The sequence below is a fragment of the Bidens hawaiensis genome, unplaced genomic scaffold, assembly GCF_021521415.1.
Source record: "Bidens hawaiensis isolate Kalapana, Puna unplaced genomic scaffold, B.hawaiensis_p1.1 tig00002123_1, whole genome shotgun sequence".
Taxonomy (NCBI): domain Eukaryota; kingdom Viridiplantae; phylum Streptophyta; class Magnoliopsida; order Asterales; family Asteraceae; genus Bidens; species Bidens hawaiensis.
The window spans coordinates 400,535-421,579 of NW_027491112.1; the positions used below are offsets into that span (position 1 = coordinate 400,535).

Here is a 21,045-nt window from a genome sequence, read left to right on the forward strand (position 1 = left end):
CGATTCAAAAGGGGATAGCTGCGCAGCTTGTTGCTCGCTTACCCATTATCCAGATGTAGTTCGATTTGTGTTATGAGTAATTAATAAATAAATAAAATTACCTCCCCATTTCTTTTCAAAAAAAAAAGATGTTAGATGTAACGAGTTGAAAGCAAGTAAAGCTTAGTACATATATAATCATATAACTTATTTTACTTAACAATTTTGATTATTATGGGTTAACGACGTTTAAAGCTAACTATTTATCTTGATAAAAAGTTTTGAACAGTGTAATTTAACAGCAAAAACATTTTACTATCCCGTGCCTACCACATAAGGCCATTCACACCGCATCTATTTTTTTATCATATGATTTAACTAAAGTTCATATTTTTTTAAAAAATTTATATCTCATTTAGAAAACCTTTCATATATCATCCACCCAATTATCTTTATTTTATCCAGAATCACTTATTTTATTATTTTATCATGTTTATACACACACAATAATTTGATGAAGGATAAATAGTAGTTTAGTCATACAAATGAAATGGTGAAAGGGATAGAGTGTGATTTTAGAAGGGATTTGTTAGATACACCAAATGGTGTTTTCAAAACACTCACCCCATTCGTCACGGATTGGGCGATTCGCTACGGATTGGTGGGGTGTTTTGAAAAAATATGTTTTTTTTTGTTATTTTGTTGTCTTTTTTATTATTTTATTGTTTTTTTTGTCTTTTGTTGTCTTTTCTTTTTTGTTTTTATTTTTATTTTTTCATTTTATTTGTTTTGTTTTTTTGTTAGTCAGGTGTAACCATTTTTTGATCGGTTTTAAAGTCACAATGAAACAACAATTTTAAAATTAAACTTAAAAGCAAAACCGACTTTGTTATATAACATATGAGAAAAGATCAAATAAGAAGTTTGATTATCCTAAGAAGGCTAGGAAGGAGGGTATTTTTATCTAATACCTTAATATTGAAAACCCACTTAATTTAATTTCAAAAACCCACTTAAATTTTCACTTATCTCCTACAACCACCACCGCCCACCGCCACCACCTTGCCGGAAAAGTCTTCAGAAATTTCGTCGGAAAATAAAGCACTACGAAAAACACAATGAAAAAGACACAATGTAAAAAACACAATGAAATAAACACTATGAAAATAAAAACACAATGACAAAAACACAATGAAAAACACAATTAAATTACACAATGTAAAAAACATAATGCAAAAAACACTATGAAAAAATAAAACACACTTGTATAACACAATTTTGTAAAACACAATTTTGGTAAACCACACTTTGTAAAAAGCCCACGAATTTTTTTTTATATAGCAATATGGTACTCATATAAAAGATAAAATAACACTCGTTATTATGGTGAAATTGTTTTGAAAAAAAAATGTCGTATAAAAAAGTTATGTGCGTTTTAAAATAATGGGGGTATTTGACATGTGTCTTGCATGTGGAGAGAGAAAGTCAACAAATGTGTTATCCCTATTATGCTCTTACCCTTATTTTACACTTTATGATCTCTCTAATCTAATCTCAACCATTCAATTTTAAAATAAATAGACAAGATTATTTCATATCCTTCTTAGGAAAACTAATCTTCTTATTATAACTCAACCCGTTTGTTTAATACAATTTTGTTTTTGTTTAACAACAATTATTTTAACATTTACAATTCCACTTTACCTTAAAAATGTAAGAATTTGATGCAACTTTCAAATTTGTTAAAAGGTCAAATACCATACCATTATATGAAAAATTATATGTTTTATGTTAAAAAAAATGATTTTAATTACTACAACCATATGATTTGTATAATTAATATATATTCTGTTAAGGAGTAATTTATTGTTATTTTTAATTTTAATTTAATTTACGAAAAACTAATCCACATTAGGTGAGAAATTGACTTTTCATAAACTATGGATATATTTTAAATGAGAGTGATGATTCAATTAGTCTTGTACATTTACTAATGTACCGGCACGTTCATTAAACTAGTACGTATCTAAGAGACAAATGTGAATGGAAAATTTATTGATTTCTACTCTATGCGAGCCCCATCGCTTATTTCAGTGATTCCATTCCATCCCTGTATTGAGTGGTGCAAATCACATAGACGTAATAAATGAAAAATAATAAACTTGTGGATTAACCAAACAAATGAAAATAGATTACTACAACAAAACTTGAGTTAAATATATTTTACAAGTTTAGTTATTTTACAAGTTAAACTAAACTTACAATGTCAGGCATCTCTTTCTTTTCCATCTGTCAACACCACTTCCATGTCTCGGTTTTCATTTTGATCATGGTTAGTAGAGATGTAATCAAGACAAACAATTTTATGAGATACTTGATATTGAATCGTTAAAAGCTCGAAATGAACCCAAGCACGTAAACGAGCTCGAATTTTTCTCTTTGAGCTAGAGTAGGCTCGCAAGTCTAAATAAGTTTATTATTTATGTAAATTTATTTTTATATATTTACATAATATTTATTATTAAATATTAAATAATATAAAAGTAAGTAAACAATATAAATTATATTTATATATAAACTTTTATTATAAGTATATAAAACTTTTTGTATGTATATCAATATATTAATAAATATTAAATGGGTCAAGACGTCAAGTCCTATTTGAACATGAGAAAGAAAAATTACACATCTAGTATCTCGTTATGTTTATTTTGTTGGTTTTCAATTTTAAAATTGTTGTTTCGTTGTAACTTTAAAACCGATCAAAAATTTGTTACACCCGACTAACAAAAAAACAAAACAAACAGAACTGGTTATGTATTTATTATTATTATATAAATCTCGTTCTTTTAATTGTTGTTTCATTGTAACTTTAAAACCGATCAAAAAATGGTTACACCCGACTAACAAAAAAACAAAACAAACAAAATGAAGAAATAAAAATAAAAACAAAAAGAAAAAGAAAAGACAACAAAAGACAAAAAAAAACAATAAAATAATAATAAAAAAAGACAACAAAATGACAAAAAAAACACATTTTTCTAAAACACTCCATCAATCCATGACGGATTGAGTGGGTGTTTTTAATATGACTGGTGTCTTTAGTAGGACCCTTTTAAGAAAAAAAAAATAAAAATAAAAACTGGGATTGATGAATGAGTTGTGAATGTTGTTAGCCTGTTACATTCCAAAAATGTTCCTTTTAATTCATTTTGATTCACCGATCCAAGTTCAACAGGAGCCCATGTAATTCTTCTTCGACAAGACAAGAGCCCAAATAACTATTATGGGTGAAGAATAGGAAGGAAGTGGTCGGTCTATATAGGGAGACGTGGTGCTCCTTTTCTTTTGACTAAATGTAATTTGGTTTTGGCGTGCACGTTGTAATAGGGTGAATTGTTGGTATACCTCGACGATTGGTTACTTGCTAGTCTCCGGTTGGTTTGTGTAAATAAAATTTGCTGTTAAAAAAACACGTATCACATGGTATATTCTATCCTACGAATAAACCTCGTAAAACAAATAATATAAAGATTTACTTTAAAGAACACACATCACATAATGCAATCTTTTAATACAATAAATATATAAAAAACACTATACTGTCCACAACAACAGCTGATAATCATTATCATCAAAATTATCAAACATGATTTTCTACAGAGCATTCATGAATAACAAATAACAAAACATAAAAAAATGTGAGTTTTTCAAATTTAAAATTAATTTGAATCAAATGGTGAGGTTTTCTTGAATGGCCACAAAAGTGCCCACAATGTTGCCACCCATATCTGGGAAATTTGGGCAGCCAGGAAGAGACTTCACCTGACCGGTTCGGTCAACTTCGACTGGATACTTGAGAAGGTGAGCCTTCATGTCGGTCACTTCATCGGCTGCATACTGGTTCCAGTTTTGTTCACTCAGTGATCTGACCCGTCTCACACACTCGAGGCTCTCGGGTACCTCAAAACTGCTTTCAAGTCCACCAATATGCTCGGCCCATAGGGACATCCTGTACCCGAATATCTGCAAAAAAGTTATGTTATTATGAGCATGAAAATTAGTAGTGACAATTTCCATATGTGCACTATTCGGTTCGCTGATTAGGCTATGTTTTTATCTCCGAGTAAAAGAAAAAAATAAAAATTAAAAAGAGCTATAATGCAAACTCGGGACCTGGGGCTGCTAAATGGGTCGTGTTTGCAGGTTGGAGGATCAAACACAAACACAAACACAAACACAAACACGACACACGTATTCGCGTGTTGATATGAACACTCGTTTAACTAAATTATAAAAGAAATAATTTAACTCGTTTAACTTTAATATTCTGAAGTTACATATGATTTTTATCTTTTTCAAACAATTATGTTTAAGCTATGGCACTTTGTTTTTGTTAAATGTAAAGTTTGGCATAAAAATCGCCCAAATAGTTTAACGTATTATTATATAACACATTTTAAAAAACTAAAAAACAAACAAATGGGCTAAACAGGTCAACCCACAAACTGGTTGGTCTGGCACGTACACGACCCATTTAGCTTAGCATGTTCTTGGGTTCGACCCAAAACTATATACCCGTTTTGGCCAAAAACATGCCGATTGCCAAAAATGCCGTAAAAGTCTTGCAAATGCAATATATCTTTGTTGACGTGTCAGCATGTTATAAGTTAAAACTGTTAATTTTAACAAAGAATTCAAGGGCATTTTCGTCATCCGGCATGTATTTGGTCAAAATTGGTACAAATGGAACACGAAACATATTTGGGTGGTCATTATAAGAAAAAAGCTGAATACTTGGGTGACCTCCACATACTTAATCCCTAACTAACATACTTTTTTCTAGTCACATTTGTTACACTAGATGCTGCAATCATGTTTTCGAGTCAACACAACTTGACTTGTTTAACCTGTACCCAACCCACCCGAACTGTCTATTTTGACCTCTAATTAAGATAAGAGAAACCAAAAATACCTGACCGTGTGGACTACGATGCCTGTGAGCCCATGTATGATACGGCTGATATGCACCCATTGCGATTTCAGTGTCTCTAGAACCTTCTAATGAACGCTGGTTGATGTTTGCAGATCCCATTATTACAAACTCGTCATCCACTATCATTCCTTTCGAGTGTACATATATCATAAACCGTCGATTCTTCTTACTAAGCATCTTTGTAAAAAGAAAAAACAAGCGCGTTAGTTATACAAAAATCAAGAAAACAGTAATACATAAAACAAATGGTGAAAAAATAATATATCTTACTTGAGGGGCATTTGCAGCATTAGACCCTTGTTCATCTGAAGTCGGTTCCGCACCATGAGACGACTCACGAGTTCCAAGACAAAAGAAAACCAAATAATCTTGAGGCTCGTACACGTTTTCAAGCCCAACCTCTCGTAACGCCTTGTAAATCACTTCATACATCATTTGCGTTGTCTTATTCTGTCCAAAATTATCATTTTGTTAATTATTAAATTTGCATTTTAATAAATACGAGTCTCAGAATGACAGTTATATAACTTAAATTACCTGCCAAAACAGAATCCTTTGAGTTGCAATACTTGTAGGACTACCCTCGGGCCACATTGGAATCACAATATACGCAGCAAACCTCTCATTTGCTCTTATTTTATTTGCAATTTTTAAAGCAATTTCCATTGGTATTAAATTGTTTGCACCAGCAGTAGCACATTCATTTTTTGCTTCATATATGCATATATAGTTTAAGTATGGTTAATAATAAATGTATAATATTTCTTACCCAAAGTTTTGTGGTTACTCCAATTAAACGAAGAACCGAGGAAGTATTGATTTTCAATATATATAAAATGTTGAGCCGCACGAATTGCCTTCACATACGCGGTATGTATGCTCATGTCTATTAGCACATTCTTCCCACATACCAAATTCTGTTGCATTATAGAAAAATGTTAATACAGTCCTGCAGAAAAACTAAAGGTGGCAAAGTTGACTTATGTAATTAAGATTTGGTTGAAAAAAAGTGTCAAGCAGGCTGAAAGTCACCCAAAGTGTAACTTTAATACATAAAATTTTGAAAAAGTTATAAAAAACAATTTTTGCTATTGAATTAATATATTTTGTAATCATATATGGCCCCCAACGTGTACTTTTTCTTATTCAACATTTCATTAAACATGTAATTTGCCTTTTCTATAAAAACTTGTAATACTTGGTCTCTTCAAAAAATTCTACTTATGTAGTTTTGTTTATTCTTTTTTGTAGGTTACGTTCCGATGAAATTTTTATTTAAAACCGAGTTGTATTCAAAATAAAATACTGTTTGGTCTCGCAAATATAAAGAAGTTACTTTATTTTGAATACAATTTGGCTTTCATTAAAATTTACACGAGAACATAGCCAAAACAACTGAACAAAACAGTGAATTCGGATACTTTTTTTTTACATTAATATTAAAAAAAGATTCCTTTACAAATATAAAAGTCGGATGCCCCCACGAGAAATTAGACTAAAGTCGTTTCCGCCCCTGCGACTTACCTAGTTTTATAATCAGGCTTATAAATCACCTATAAATCTATAAATACATTTTAAACCCCATTTTTCCAGCTCAAAAAGTTCAAAATTGCCATACCTTGCTTGTGGCCTCCTTCGGGTCTTTGGGAAAACCTTTTAACAGAATTGGAGTCAATCGAACGGAACACCTACACATTGTTGAAAGAATTAATAAAAGTAAAAATTTAATTAAACGTTATAACTTTTTAAAATTATTTAATTACAAACACACCTGAACATGCCAACCCTCGGGATCGTGTTCACTTGTACAGTGAGCATCATCTATTCCTATAATTTCGGTAATCCTTTCTATTATGAGCAACGAATCATCAACCGTTTTCTTCATTTTATGAATTCCTTGTGGCTTTGAAGCCCTCCGCCATCTTTCTTCAAAGTTTTTAAGCACATCGTATGCAGCGGGACCCTCGATTCGACTATGCAAATCATGCCATGGTTGTCTAGGACACCCCGTGGTGGGCCCCTGTAACCGAGTAAGATGTAAGTGAAACTAAATGAATGTAAACGAACCAAACGAACATGGATTTATTGTTCGTTCGTTAAGAAAATAAACATGTTCGTGTTCGCTTATGTTTGTTCGTTAACAGTATAAACGAACGAACATTGATGAACAAACATAACTGAGCTAAAACTATTTAAAGGAAATATGAAAAAAAATGTATTGGGCCACATAAAAGAACATAAACAAATGGACATAAACAAATTTAAATGAATGAACGTAAGCGAACATAAAGCAAAATGCGAAATGTGTTCATGTTTGTTTGTTTGCCAAAATGAACAAAACTTTTTGTTCATGTTCGTTCTTTTATTAATAACGAACATCCCACCTAACGGTTCACGACCTGTTCACTGATAGTTTATTTCATTTACAGACCTAAAACTAATTACAAGTTATCCACATATAGTAACCGAATGAAGTGCTTACTGTGTAATTAGGTTGGTAATAATCATCTTTATGCAAAGTTTGTAGTGTGCTAAAAATGGGATGTGATGGAGTATCATAACGGCCCACGCATAAATCAAGACCTCCAACAAACGCCATTATCCGTCTTCTGTAATTACCCGCATCGGCGTCCACTATAATCGTTTTCTGATGATGTGTATAGATCTTTTCAGCCTCCTGCAACCCAAATTCATTCACTTGACTAAAACACAAAATATTAAAGATAACTGGCATGTCTTCTTTTATATAAATTAATGACATCAAACCCTATTCTTTGCCCAACTATGCCCTTTTCCAGCAGAGCGAGGGCATAGCAGTACTTTCACAGAAGAATGCTTGAAAAAATGTTGAGTTTCTTCATCGCTGGTGTGCATGACTCCTTCCTGCATTAGTTCAACAAATTATGCAATTTACTATACGGAATGCAAATGTGATCAACAAAAGAGGAATAATTTCAAACATATTCTTCTTAAAGTTCAAAACTTTATATATAGAACAATTTAGTTACTTAATAGATGGAATGCAAATATGTCCAAACATGGCAGTATGACAAAAAAAAGTATTATTTAATATATATTTTTCTAAAAGTTCAAAACATATACATATCCCGTTAAATTTCATAATATCATTTTTGCGTGTTTACAACAATAAAAGTAGCATATTTATCCATTTCATAATAACTTTAATAAACCAGTTAATAGACAGAATACAAAAGTGATAAAATATGCAAATATGACAAAAATAAATAAATAAATAACTACATATATATTCTTCTAAAATTTCAAAACTTTATATATATCCCGTAAAATTTCATAATATCATTTTTTGCATTTTTACAGCACTAAGCCACTAAATGTAGCATATCTATCAATTTTAAGATAAATAAAAAAAACAGTTACTAGATGGGTGGAATGCAATATATCCCATTAAATTTCATAAAATTTCATACACACACACGCATATATATATACACACACACACACTAGTTAAAGTTCAAAACTTTATGCATATCCCGTTAAATCTCATAAACTCACTTGTGTTTTTGCAGCACAAAATGTAACATATTTATCCATATTATGATAAAAAATAATAATAAACCAGTTGCTTAATAGATGGAATGCAAATGTGACCAAAATATGCAACTATGCAAGTATGACAAAAAGGAATAATTTCATATATATCCTCCTAAAAGTTCAAAACTTTATATATATCCCGTTAGATTTCATAATATCAATTTTGCGTTTTTACAACACCAAAAGTAGTATATCTATCAATTTTACAATAAAAGTAGCATATCTTACATTTTATAATATGTTATAATAAAAGTAGCATATTTATCCATATTATAAAAAATAAAATAAATCAGTTACTTATAAAAGTATGTACCCTAAACAAACGATTAAAAGAACATTGTTATTACTTTAAATCATCTCAACAGAATGTTATAAAGTACCTGATATCTTAGTGCTCTGAAAGGATGTATGCGAACTTTAAACCTTTTTAGAATAAAAGTTAAATATAAATAAACGACACTTACTATTGTTCTTCCCAAAATGTTACTAGAAGTAGGATCATCCCATACAAGAAGAAGCACTCTTACACCTTCTGAAGATTTAGCTTTCAAAAGATCACCTAAATAACTATCTTTTGCACCGTTGCCATTACGAACAAGCTGAACACTATGAAACACAGACCAACCCGTAATATAGATCAACCGTCTCGCCTGCTTTATAGCTTCACAAATATCATGCCAACAATCACCATTTTCATACTTCAAACTACCATCAAGATGCATACTTGGAAGGTGCCCCTCATCCACATGAGCATCTTGATAAAGTGTCACTTTACCCCCTCTCCTAAGGGGAAAATAAGTACCCGACACACCATTAAAGTTATGATCAAGTGGGACTTTCGCCACTGTTGTGTACTGAATCGATAAAGTTAACACCGCATCACGCTTACACGGTTTGCCACTTTCGTCTAAAAGCGGGAAAGTACCTTCAACAAGTGACCCGGAAGCCAACAGCTCAACCGGCACGCCAACCGCCCCCATGATTTGTGAACCTACAACATCACTATCTTTTACAACAGCTCAACCGGCACGCCAACCGCCCCCATGATTTGTGAACCTACAACATCACTATCTTTTACAACAAACTGCACCTCAGCAGAATAATGTGCAACAGGCACATAAAAATGCTGCATCCAAACAGGGTTTTCACTATTACTTATAACAAAGGTTCTTGCAATCACAGCATTCGCGATCGAAACCGTCACATAAGGATCACTTGTATCCTTTACAGGCTCCTATGTCTTGTTCTTCCCAATACCCATTCTACCAAACACTTGACCTAATTTGTTGTGAAACATTTCCATGTTTGGTAGGTTTTTCGCCTCTTTCACCCAAATATCCAAACTCCCATGTAGTAACAGCACTTTGAGAGACGAGTTCGAGGTCTTGAATGGAAGAATTAACATACCTTGTCCATGCTGTGATCCATCATACCCCACTTGAGCCATTGCAAAACAAGATCAAGTAACCCTGTCAAAATTGGTTAAAATCAAGTTTTTAAAAATCTTGACTTCATTGAGACATTTTATCAAACAGTTGATGTGCAGATTAAAATCTTACAAAATAATATAGCACCAGGAAAACAGAATCAAAAAACCCCTGATCAATATGTATACCCAATTCAATTCACAATACAAGATTGTTTAAAATCAAGTTTTTAAAGATCTTGACTTCATTGAGAAATTTTATCAAACAGTTGGTAGGCATATGTGATTGATTCTCACAAAATGGAACCTTTGAAGGGAAATGGAAATGGTGGTGAAGCATGCAACTTGGTGGCTTGCATTTATTGCTTCTTGAAGACTGATTCATGTTACAAAGTCTTTCTGGATCAGTAGAATTTAAAAATAATAAAAAGATATTTTTAAATTAAGCAAGTGGCTGAGAACAACGTGTATGACCGGATAACAAGAGTACAAGACGAAGTTGAAATTTAGGCGGGCTTGATATGCGCCCAGTAGGTTATAATTGGTTGTTAAGAGGAGAATCTTATGCCACCCATTTGTTTTTCTAGCTTTTAGAAGATAAAACATAAGTATATTGGTTTTAAATAATTTCAAGTATTATACATTTTTTTTTATTGTTGTTGGTCCTGTCATTTAATATGTTTGGCTTCAGTGATGGTGTCGGAAAACTTCTTTTTCACTGGAAACTCAACATTTTCGTCTGAAACCTCTTTAAATCCTTAGATCGGATCTTTAAGAACCTTTTTAGCACAAACCTCAATTATTAAAGTCGTTGGAAAAACATTGTCGGCCGGAATACTTCTTTTTCATGTGGAAACCATCGATGGTGGTATTTTGATATTAGTGGTCAGCGACAGTGGTGGTGGCGGTCAATGGTGGTATCCAAGTAGCGATGGTGGTGGCTGTCGATTGGCAGGGGCGGCAGTGGTGTTCACGTGGTAGTGGTATTCAGGATGGGTTTCCCGGCAAAAAAAAAATTTATGCCGACCAAAGACTAAAGCTAACGAAGTACGCTTTCGTTAGTTTTTAGAAGGTGAGAGAATGTCACTAGGTATTCGTTAGCTGGGATTGGCAGCTACAAAAATGTGATATTGAGATTATTTAAAGCCAATATACCTAAAAAATAAAATAAAACAGGATGTAACCATTAAAACATATTTCGTTATTGTATCCAAAATAATTAAATTCTTAAACTTTTATGTTGTGTTCCCAAGTTCATTTATGAAAAGAAAGGCAAGGAAAATAAAGTTTTCTTTTCTTATTTTTTCTTTTGGTATATTCTCTTTCTCTTCAATTTATTTTCCTTTCAAATCTTCTTAACTTGAAAAGATACAAATTCTTTTATTATACTCATTATTTTCTCTTTCCTCTCATTCTTTTCTTTCTTTTAATGAAACTCGAGAACATCTCTGTGACATTCGTCAATTTCGGGTCTCGTTTGTATTCGCTTTTGTATTCGTTTATCATGTAAACCGACCCATTTTGTAAACCAAAGCTTATGATATAATCAAAATGATGAATTTTATGTTACAATATTGTTTTACACTTGTTGGGTCTTGAAAACATTCTTTTTGGTCCTTAAAACTATTTAAAAATGACTTAAACCAAACTTTGGGGACTATTATTATCATTTACCAAAAACTTGTTTGACCATTTCAACCATCACATGCATCTTTACCCTATTTGTATGAACCATACTCTTACCATTATAAAAGCAAGGCTCCATACACCATTTTGGTTGTTCATCTTCTTCAAATCTCTCTCAAATCCAAGTATTCATCTTCAACATTTTGTTTTTTTGATTTCTTAAGGTCAACTAACTATAGTTTTTCATTTTAACTTGTTCATCTAATATTACTAACACTTGAATATGGTGGTACAACATATATATAATACACACCCCTTGTTTCCTTTATTTGTTACTTCACCGACTCCGGTTGGTTAAGTTTCGAATGTCATAAGGCAAGGCTTTATGGAGGACTTCGTGTTCTTAATATATATTTACACACACATAACTTATTATACATATCACTTATGAGTAACTTCTAACCCTTTTTAGTTTGTTCATCTTATTTACAAGTTCCATGGTGTGGGTTTGTATAAGACTAACCTCGGTTTAACCGAAACTAGTCCAAACCGGAAACCGAACTTTTGTTTACTAGTTTTGTTAAAATAGTTGTTTAAACATGTTTATTGCTAGATTTGAGTTTCAAAAATCATTTTTACAAGTTCTTTGATATTAAGCATATGGAATCCATCTATGAACTCGTTGGGAGATGAAAACCGAACTAAACCGAAACTTTTGCTTAAAAGACTTGTAGTTAACTTTTTAGTTGTAAAATTTAAGTTTTCTTCATTTATAAACCAATATACAAGTTCTATGATATTTGGGCATGTAGAAACCATCTATGAACTATTTGTGAGATGGAGACCGAACCAAACCGAACTATACCGATTTTTACTAGCTTAAGACACACAAGTGTGTTTTTAGCTATCAAGACTTGTATATTTACTTAAAAATAGTTTACAAACTGATTTTAATTATTTTCTTAAGTACTTGGAATTGTTGGATCCAACTTGATCTCATCACATAGTTTGGACCGACAAAACCGAACACTCGCTTAACGTGCGTTGTTAGTTCTAAACAATAGATCTACATACTTGGTTAAGTGTTAGTATATTTTAATGAGTTATCTCATAACAATTAATATGTTGGAAAGTTGACTTTGGGTTTGACCATTTGTCAAGACCCGAACCGACAACCCGAACACTCGTTAAAGACCCGTTTTAGTATCTTTGTCCCAAAAGAACTTGCATTTTAGCATTTTTCCCACCTTATTACTTAACATTGGTTAAGTAAATATTAAGGTTAGTTACTTTAACCCGGTTTCGAGCAAACTTACATTTTTAAATGATTGTTATTATTAAATAGTTACATTTTAAACCTTGAACTTTAATTGTTTACTTTTTGCAACAATTATTTTATTTAAAGATCTTCAAGACAACCATTCTAAATCCAAGATTTTATTGTCATTTAGGCCTTGCTCGTTAAACTTCATCCATCCGGTTATTCACCTTTTACCGATCAAGTTTTATACTTGAACGTGAGTAGCTTCATACCACGTTTTCTATCTTTTGTTTTGGGGTGACATTTCTGTAAGGCCCCGAACCCGGTGACCCTACTTTAGCGTCGGATTTACTCATAAACACAGTTCTTCAAATCAGAGTTTATTAAAAACTTTACGCGGAATATAAAACTTTCATAAAACATTACATATCAATTCATAATCATGTCTTAAAACATTCCTCTTGTCTTTCAAAATCAAAACATAACTTATAAAACATATCAGATCTTCAGATGCCAGGCTTTAGTCTTCTGCCATGTGTCCTCCACTCAAGCCAGCTGTCTCATCCTACTCACCTGCGTGCATACTAAAAGTCAGCTACGCTGAGTGAGTTCTAGTTAATCATACAATACCATACAATACCTTATTACATACATACGTACTTAACCTCATAACTTTCTTTCATACACACATAAGTACTCATACCTTCATTCTTACTTACATACTTTCTTTCTTACTTACATACTTTCTTTACATTCATAATCATACGTTTTAAAGAGTCTTTCGCCCTATAACCTCACAGATATTATAAGGGTCTGGTCCCTAACATCACAGATATTATAAGGGTCTGGTCCCTAACATCACAGATATTATGAGGGTCTGGTCCCTATCCTCACAGATATTGTAAGGGTCTGGTCCCTAACATCACAGATATTATAAGGGTCTGGTCCCTAACATCACAGATATTATAAGGGTCTGGTCCCTAACATCACAGATATTATAAGGGTCTGGTCCCTAACATCACAGATATTATAAGGGTCTGGTCCCTAACATCACAGATATTATAAGGGTCTGGTCCCTAACATCACAGATATTATAAGGGTCTGGTCCCTTGTTTTCGAATATTAGTAGGGTTCGATTCCCTCTTCGTTACCATACAACCATACATCATACCTCGAGTATTATTAGGGCTCGGTACCCTTTTCGTAACTATACAACCATACAACCGTCATTTCCTTCTTTTATTAACTTTATTACGTTCATACACATAAACATACATATCATACTTACCATATTTATAACGTTACAACCTGACAGTACGTGCAATATCCGAAGATCGTTCACGTACCATCAAGCAATCATTCATACATATCACATATATCACATATGGCATACACTTATCACTTAGGATAAATGTATTAACAACACATCAAGTATGCACACAGCCCCGAAAACATAACAAGGAATGGGGCTAGAAACTCACCTGAATTCTGCTTCTTTCTCTGGTAGCTGTAAATCCCTTCTCTATCTGAGCTCGGCTGACTGTACAAGTTACACGTATCAATACTCGTCTGATCTAATCTAGTGGCCTAGTATTAGCTTACTTTAACTTATCGCTTTATAATTTATTTTCTAATCAAACTTGGCTTTAGGCGAAGTTAACCCTCGGGCGAACTTGGCTTCAGGCGAAGTTAACCCTCGGGCGAACTTGGCTTCAGGCGAAGTTAAACCTTAGGCGAACTTGGCTTCAGGCGAAGTTAAACCTTAGGCGAACTTGGCTTCAGGCGAAGTTAAACCTTAGGCGAACTTGGCTTCAGGCGAAGTTAAACCTTAGGCGAACTTGGATTCAGGCGAAGTTATCCTTAGGCGAACTTGGCTTCAGGCGAAGTTATTCTTAGGCGAACTTGGCCGTAGGCGAAGTTATCCTTAGGCGAAGTTACGCTTGATGGCGAAGTTACGCTTGAAGGCGAAGTTCATCAGGCGAACTTAATCTTGCAGGCGAAGTTATCGCGCTGCAGATCTGTTTGCCCATAACTCCTCCGTTTCTTAGCCAAATAACTCGATTTTGGTACCCACGGAATCGTATGATCGGCGCCTACAAATCCCAACCATCAAATCGGCCTAAAATCGACGTTTTAGGGGTCCGATTTGGGCAGTTTGGGTTTCGGGTCCGGTTAACCCATCCAATCCTAACCATTTTCAGTAATATCAGCTTTGGAGGATTTGTTCTTACCTTACCAACTCAGATCTATCAACAAAATCTCGGGTCTCGGCTTCGAATCTTGCTCGGTTAGAATGTGTGTGTTTTGAGTGTGTGAAGAAAGAAGGTGGAAATGAAAGATATTTTGGGATTTTGGGGGTATTTATATCCCTGAAATCCCATTCTCATTTAACCCATCTCAATTAATCCAAATCCATAACCAACGTCCATTACCCGACACTAGCCCGACCCATACCAACTCCTATTCTTTTATTTATTTCCTGCTAACCCGAGTAAACTTTCCCTCTATTATTAAGTAATATAATTAATATTATCTTGAAATTTCGGGATGTTACAAGTCTTCCCTCCTTAAAGAGGTTTCGTCCCCGAAACCTAACCTATTCCCTATAAAAGGAAAACTTCTTATATTTACACGCTTTATTGAATTGCCTTCGTTTTCTGTGTTACCCTTCTTACTTCCGGCTTTGCAGTCATCGAATGGTGGTCATGTGTATTAGCTATTTAAGGTAGCTTGTCCATGAGACCCTCGATGTGCCACAACTCATCTCATACCTCCAAGGGCTTCGATTAGTACTTTTAACACTATTGTCTAAAACAACCTTTCATCACAACATAATAATCCTTCATAACCAAACTCAATATATTACACGTCACTGATAAACATAAGTTTTAAACCTTAACACAAAACAAGTCCTTAAGCAAAAGTAACTTAACAAAACCATTGCATGAGCAATTATTCCTTCATCAAGCGTTCCTCTCTGCAGTTTCCCCAAGTCTTCATCCTTTCGCACCTTCCGCCCCTGATTCCTTGCAATCCCTAGCCATGTGGTCAGCTTTTCCGCATTTGAAGCACTTTGGACGATCAGGGCATTCTCGAGAATAATGCCCACTCTTTCCACACCGATAGCACCTGTCTGTACTAGTCTTACATCCTCCCTGGTGCACTCGCCCACATGTCTTACACGCATCCTTGTTCCAACCTTGGCCTTCCTCTCATCAGTTGTTGTCACCATCTCGCCAGACCGCTTAGCAGAGGTAGCCCATTTCTTCTCCTTCCTTTCTCCTTCATGTCCTCCCTTTGGCTTCTTGCAATCCCTTGCTAGGTGTCCACGTCCTCCACAGCTGTGACACCTATGGTAATCATCACATTCCCAAGAGGAATGTCCTGCTCTTCCACACCTGTAGCAAACACCAAATCCCTTTCTGCACTCTCCGGGGTGTCACTTCCCACATTTTTCACAAGCAGTGAACCCCTCATGCCTTGCATTCTTTTTGCGTGGATCCACCTCATTGGCTTCCTCTGGTTCTGGGGTTGGGTTCATTTTCTTCTTTTCCCCCACCGTTCTTGCTCCCCCACAATCCCTAGCTAAGTGACCCGACTTACCACACTTATAACACTTCTGGTCCTCGGTGCAATCACGAGTTATGTGTCCCTTCTTCCCACACCGGTAGCACTGATTTGGACCAGCCTTGCATTCTCCTAGGTGCATCTTCCCGCACACTTTGCATGTTTCCCTTCCCGCGACCCTTGGTATCTTCTTCCCCGCATACTCCACGACATCTACAGATCCTTTGGTTCCTTTCGCTCCTCCCTTATCATCATCACCCTTCTTCCCGTCTCCTCCTGCCTTCTCAGTGGCCCTTGCATGGTTTTCGGCAGACTTGTCAGTACGAAATTTCTTCTCTGCAGCAGCTACAGCGTAAGAAATGGCAAATTGAGTAACAGGATCTAGCTGATACCATTCATTGCTGCTTGGTCCTTGCAAAGTTTCACTTTTATCCTTTTTCGTGGTAGTAACTAGTTCTTCAGAAGGTTCTCGGACAACGCGTATTCCAAGAGGACGTCCAGTGTGACCTCCCTTACCAACAAACCTTTTTGCTCCAGCCATTAGTATTCTAAAAGGGAAAACACAAACATCCTCACTCAAGGAACTATATAGTACAAGGATAGCAAGGCTAACAGGTAATAACAGTGGCCAGCTGTGACTAGCTGATCACGTTGCTTTCCGTGTCCTATACACTTCCCTTTATGATTCTATTTGTGCTGGTTCTACTTAAGCAGTTAGTCAAATCAAACAATCAATTATTCCTATCCCTGTCGTTCACATATCTTTCCTTTCTCCTTAACATATATCATTAAATCATACACTTTACCTTTACTGATCTTACTTGAGCGACACATGGCATTCTTGGACTGGCATCTTCTTTCTTTTCTTACTTAAATCCCATTCTCTGTTCGAGTCTAAGCATGTAGGATGCTTAAATCTCTCGAACTTTGCTCTGATACCAACCTGTAAGGCCCCGAACCCGGTGACCCTACTTTAGCGTCGGATTTACTCATAAACACAGTTCTTCAAATCAGAGTTTATTAAAAACTTTACGCGGAATATAAAACTTTCATAAAACATTACATATCAATTCATAATCATGTCTTAAAACATTCCTCTTGTCTTTCAAAATCAAAACATAACTTATAAAACATATCAGATCTTCAGATGCCAGGCTTTAGTCTTCTGCCATGTGTCCTCCACTCAAGCCAGCTGTCTCATCCTACTCACCTGCGTGCATACTAAAAGTCAGCTACGCTGAGTGAGTTCTAGTTAATCATACAATACCATACAATACCTTATTACATACATACGTACTTAACCTCATAACTTTCTTTCATACACACATAAGTACTCATACCTTCATTCTTACTTACATACTTTCTTTCTTACTTACATACTTTCTTTACATTCATAATCATACGTTTTAAAGAGCCTTTCGCCCTATAACCTCACAGATATTATAAGGGTCTGGTCCCTAACATCACAGATATTATAAGGGTCTGGTCCCTAACATCACAGATATTATGAGGGTCTGGTCCCTATCCTCACAGATATTGTAAGGGTCTGGTCCCTAACATCACAGATATTATAAGGGTCTGGTCCCTAACATCACAGATATTATAAGGGTCTGGTCCCTAACATCACAGATATTATAAGGGTCTGGTCCCTAACATCACAGATATTATAAGGGTCTGGTCCCTAACATCACAGATATTATAAGGGTCTGGTCCCTAACATCACAGATATTATAAGGGTCTGGTCCCTTGTTTTCGAATATTAGTAGGGTTCGATTCCCTCTTCGTTACCATACAACCATACATCATACCTCGAGTATTATTAGGGCTCGGTACCCTTTTCGTAACTATACAACCATACAACCGTCATTTCCTTCTTTTATTAACTTTATTACGTTCATACACATAAACATACATATCATACTTACCATATTTATAACGTTACAACCTGACAGTACGTGCAATATCCGAAGATCGTTCACGTACCATCAAGCAATCATTCATACATATCACATATATCACATATGGCATACACTTATCACTTAGGATAAATGTATTAACAACACATCAAGTATGCACACAGCCCCGAAAACATAACAAGGAATGGGGCTAGAAACTCACCTGAATTCTGCTTCTTTCTCTGGTAGCTGTAAATCCCTTCTCTATCTGAGCTCGGCTGACTGTACAAGTTACACGTATCAATACTCGTCTGATCTAATCTAGTGGCCTAGTATTAGCTTACTTTAACTTATCGCTTTATAATTTATTTTCTAATCAAACTTGGCTTTAGGCGAAGTTAACCCTCGGGCGAACTTGGCTTCAGGCGAAGTTAACCCTCGGGCGAACTTGGCTTCAGGCGAAGTTAAACCTTAGGCGAACTTGGCTTCAGGCGAAGTTAAACCTTAGGCGAACTTGGCTTCAGGCGAAGTTAAACCTTAGGCGAACTTGGCTTCAGGCGAAGTTAAACCTTAGGCGAACTTGGCTTCAGGCGAAGTTATCCTTAGGCGAACTTGGCTTCAGGCGAAGTTATTCTTAGGCGAACTTGGCGTAGGCGAAGTTATCCTTAGGCGAAGTTACGCTTGATGGCGAAGTTACGCTTGAAGGCGAAGTTCATCAGGCGAACTTAATCTTGCAGGCGAAGTTATCGCGCTGCAGATCTGTTTGCCCATAACTCCTCCGTTTCTTAGCCAAATAACTCGATTTTGGTACCCACGGAATCGTATGATCGGCGCCTACAAATCCCAACCATCAAATCGGCCTAAAATCGACGTTTTAGGGGTCCGATTTGGGCAGTTTGGGTTTCGGGTCCGGTTAACCCATCCAATCCTAACCATTTTCAGTAATATCAGCTTTGGAGGATTTGTTCTTACCTTACCAACTCAGATCTATCAACAAAATCTCGGGTCTCGGCTTCGAATCTTGCTCGGTTAGAATGTGTGTGTTTTGAGTGTGTGAAGAAAGAAGGTGGAAATGAAAGATATTTTGGGATTTTGGGGGTATTTATATCCCTGAAATCCCATTCTCATTTAACCCATCTCAATTAATCCAAATCCATAACCAACGTCCATTACCCGACACTAGCCCGACCCATACCAACTCCTATTCTTTTATTTATTTCCTGCTAACCCGAGTAAACTTTCCCTCTATTATTAAGTAATATAATTAATATTATCTTGAAATTTCGGGATGTTACAAGTCTTCCCTCCTTAAAGAGGTTTCGTCCCCGAAACCTAACCTATTCCCTATAAAAGGAAAACTTCTTATATTTACACGCTTTATTGAATTGCCTTCGTTTTCTGTGTTACCCTTCTTACTTCCGGCTTTGCAGTCATCGAATGGTGGTCATGTGTATTAGCTATTTAAGGTAGCTTGTCCATGAGACCCTCGATGTGCCACAACTCATCTCATACCTCCAAGGGCTTCGATTAGTACTTTTAACACTATTGTCTAAAACAACCTTTCATCACAACATAATAATCCTTCATAACCAAACTCAATATATTACACGTCACTGATAAACATAAGTTTTAAACCTTAACACAAAACAAGTCCTTAAGCAAAAGTAACTTAACAAAACCATTGCATGAGCAATTATTCCTTCATCAAGCGTTCCTCTCTGCAGTTTCCCCAAGTCTTCATCCTTTCGCACCTTCCGCCCCTGATTCCTTGCAATCCCTAGCCATGTGGTCAGCTTTTCCGCATTTGAAGCACTTTGGACGATCAGGGCATTCTCGAGAATAATGCCCACTCTTTCCACACCGATAGCACCTGTCTGTACTAGTCTTACATCCTCCCTGGTGCACTCGCCCACATGTCTTACACGCATCCTTGTTCCAACCTTGGCCTTCCTCTCATCAGTTGTTGTCACCATCTCGCCAGACCGCTTAGCAGAGGTAGCCCATTTCTTCTCCTTCCTTTCTCCTTCATGTCCTCCCTTTGGCTTCTTGCAATCCCTTGCTAGGTGTCCACGTCCTCCACAGCTGTGACACCTATGGTAATCATCACATTCCCAAGAGGAATGTCCTGCTCTTCCACACCTGTAGCAAACACCAAATCCCTTTCTGCACTCTCCGGGGTGTCACTTCCCACATTTTTCACAAGCAGTGAACCCCTCATGCCTTGCATTCTTTTTGCGTGGATCCACCTCATTGGCTTCCTCTGGTTCTGGGGTTGGGTTCATTTTCTTCTTTTCCCCCACCGTTCTTGCTCCCCCACAATCCCTAGCTAAGTGACCCGACTTACCACACTTATAACACTTCTGGTCCTCGGTGCAATCACGAGTTATGTGTCCCTTCTTCCCACACCGGTAGCACTGATTTGGACCAGCCTTGCATTCTCCTAGGTGCATCTTCCCGCACACTTTGCATGTTTCCCTTCCCGCGACCCTTGGTATCTTCTTCCCCGCATACTCCACGACATCTACAGATCCTTTGGTTCCTTTCGCTCCTCCCTTATCATCATCACCCTTCTTCCCGTCTCCTCCTGCCTTCTCAGTGGCCCTTGCATGGTTTTCGGCAGACTTGTCAGTACGAAATTTCTTCTCTGCAGCAGCTACAGCGTAAGAAATGGCAAATTGAGTAACAGGATCTAGCTGATACCATTCATTGCTGCTTGGTCCTT

General features: G+C 35.9%; 1 pseudogene across 1 annotated transcript; it reads right to left on the minus strand.

The window, feature by feature from the left end:
- Positions 1 to 3,533: 3,533 nt before the first annotated feature.
- LOC143606625 (phospholipase D gamma 1-like) lies at positions 3,534 to 10,088 on the minus strand (annotated as a pseudogene). The gene is made up of 11 exons (XR_013148786.1): positions 9,605 to 10,088; positions 9,013 to 9,539; positions 7,742 to 7,858; positions 7,458 to 7,652; positions 6,747 to 6,995; positions 6,594 to 6,663; positions 5,745 to 5,892; positions 5,513 to 5,685; positions 5,246 to 5,425; positions 4,955 to 5,152; positions 3,534 to 4,005 (listed from the first exon to the last, which is right to left on the minus strand). The product of XR_013148786.1 is annotated as a phospholipase D gamma 1-like (transcript).
- Between the last annotated feature and the right edge of the window lie 10,957 nt (positions 10,089 to 21,045).